Below are 2,854 nucleotides of genomic sequence, written 5' to 3' on the forward strand. Positions count from 1 at the left end.
TCAGATAAAAATACAAAAAGGCTGAGCTCACAATAAAAATATAAAAGAGAAAAGGAAAGAAGAAACATGAGCAAGAACAAACAGAAGAATTGACGGCACAATAAAACCTGCAAAATCTTAATATTTCAAAATTATAAGACCAAAATATTAAAACATATGTATAATATGTTTACAGCATTATATATATATGTATAATATGTTTACAGCATTATATATATATATATATAAAAAATATGTAATATATTTATATAACCTATACCAAGTAACATTATTGCTAAACTGAAAATCCCCAAAGACAAAATATCTTAAAATCAGAAGGGAAAGTCTGATTATCTTAAAACACACACACTCACACACTCACACACACTCTCACTCACTCATACACTCACACACACACTCACTCACTACACTCACTCACACACACACACTCACACACACACACACACACACACACTGAGAGTGTCACCTGACTTCTCAACAGCAACATCCAGAGTTAAAAGGCAGAGTCTTAATGTGATGAGAGAACATTGTAACTGCCAACCAGATTTATATACCCAGTTAGAATATCTTCAAGGAATAATAGTTAGATGTAGACATTTCAGACAAAATAAAACTGTGAAATTTGGCATCAAGAGACACTCACTAAAACCAATTCTAAAGGATGCACTTAAATGAGATAAAGATTTCAGAGAGCAGGTTTGCGATGCAAGAAGGAATGATGAGCATAGAATATGGTAAAACGTGTTTAGATCTAAACATTGATTATATAAAAAATGACTACAATAATGCGTTGTTATTTAAAAAAGATAATTAAAATACATAACAAAATCTTATAAGTTGGAAAGTGGTCATTGTGTTTTAAATGTACTGAAGTTAAATATCTTGCTTGGAGAAGAGTAAAGATGTGAATAAATACTAGTCTTTGAGAAGTATACATCTTAAAAATATCTTGGAAAAAAGTAAAATAAATTGTAAAATAGAAGCAAAGAAATGGAATAAGAAAAAGTAAAAAATTTTAAAAGGAGTCAAGAAATGAAAGACAGAATGCAGATATGACAGGCCAAATAAGAAAGACAAAAAGACAGGGTAGAAATGCTTTATTTAAAAAGATTTTGTGGCTTGCTTCCTAGCCTTTGGCTAAGATCAAGTATAGAATCTGTTCTTATCAGTTTAAAAAGATCAAGAGTGGATAAAAAAACAAAAATCCAACTATATATTGTTTACAATACCAAATCTATACACATATATACAGAAAGGTGAAAAAATAGAAGATAAAAAATGAAAATACTAACCAGAAGAAAGTCTATATTAAGATCAGAAAAAATAGGCTTAAACTAAAAATAAGAATTACCACAGCTAAAGGGAATTATTTATAACAATAAAAACTTAATTTCTCAAGGAAGAAATAACAAAGTTAAATTTCTATGCATCTAATAACATAGCTTCAAAATGCATAAAGTAAATATACAGAAAAGCAAGAAGAGATAGTTAATTCCACAATCCCAGTAGAGATTTTAACATAAGTTTCTCAGGAATTGATAGATCAAGTAAATAAAAAATAAGTAAGGATTTGAAGATATGAATAGCACATTTAAAAGTTTCTTCAAATGGACACACACATAGAGAAAGAGGGAAAGAATAAAAGAAACTTGGACTCTAAAACTACACAATACACACCCTATTTCAGAACACAGAGAATATTTAGGAAAGCTTCCTACTTTCTAGGCTCCAAAGAAAGTCACAACCAATTCCAGAGAATTGATATCTTCCAGACCATGTTCTCTGACCATAACACGATTATAATAGTGATAAATCAGACATGTATAACTAGATGACTTTATATGTATGATATTAAGAAATACACTTTTAAATAACTCATAGATCAAAGAAGAAATCTTAATGAAAGTTAGAAAATACTTAAAGTGATTAAAAAAACTATTAAATAGCCAAATGTGCATGTTCAGCTAAAGTAATTTTTAGGGAGACATTCATATGGCATACATTAAAAATAAAGAAATGTTGTAAATGAATGAATAGACATCTAATATAAGAAGTTAGTAAAGAATAATATAATAAATCCAAAGGAAGTAGAAGGAAGGAAATAATACAGGTAAAGGCAGAAGTCAGTGTAATAGAAAATGAACACATGACAGAGAATCCATTAAGAAAGAGGAAAAAAAGTTGCCTGAAAACATTGTGTGGAAGAGAAATGGTGCAGTTTAGAGCACTTATAAAGTACATGTGCAAACGTAACTCGGCACAACCACTTTGGAATGTAATTTGGCATATCTGCTGTAGTTGAAGATGAACGTACCCCACAACCAAACAGTTCCAGTCCTAGAGATTTATAATACAGAAACTATTGATACTATGCACCTGGAAACAGGTGCAGAAATGTTCATAGAAGCAGTCTTTGTAATAAAAAGGTATTAAATTTTAAAAAGGCATGAACAATATGAATGACATTGAAAGTAAAATGGACAGATTCTTGTACATTCATTCAATGAAATGCTACAGGGTAATTCAGATTAATGAATTATGGTTACATGCAATAACATTGACAAATCTCAAAAACATAATATTGACATAAAAGAGCAACTCAGAGAATAATAAATATTATTTTATGTAAAATTAAACAAAATGTAAAACTAAACAGTTTATTATTATGGATAAGCAGATGAAAGCAAAAAGATCACCAGAAATCTTATGCCATTGAAGGGCAGGATCTTAAGAAGATGACAAAGAGAAAGGAACTATCAAGAATGAAGAGAGGAAAACAAAGTGTTAAAAGTACCTTCAGTTGTGATGAACTTGGAGAACCAAGTAGAAGATGAACAGCAAAGAAATCGACAGG

The 2,854-nt window shown here is 29.8% G+C and overlaps 1 pseudogene; it reads left to right on the plus strand.

Annotated features, from left to right (window-relative positions):
* Positions 1-1,118: 1,118 nt before the first annotated feature.
* On the plus strand, positions 1,119-1,238 carry LOC147915749 (U2 spliceosomal RNA; annotated as a pseudogene).
* The last annotated feature ends 1,616 nt before the right edge of the window (positions 1,239-2,854 follow it).

The sequence above is a fragment of the Ceratotherium simum genome, chromosome 13 (assembly GCF_057802395.1).
Source record: "Ceratotherium simum simum isolate JZ-2026a chromosome 13, ASM5780239v1, whole genome shotgun sequence".
NCBI classification, from domain to species: Eukaryota; Metazoa; Chordata; class Mammalia; order Perissodactyla; family Rhinocerotidae; genus Ceratotherium; species Ceratotherium simum.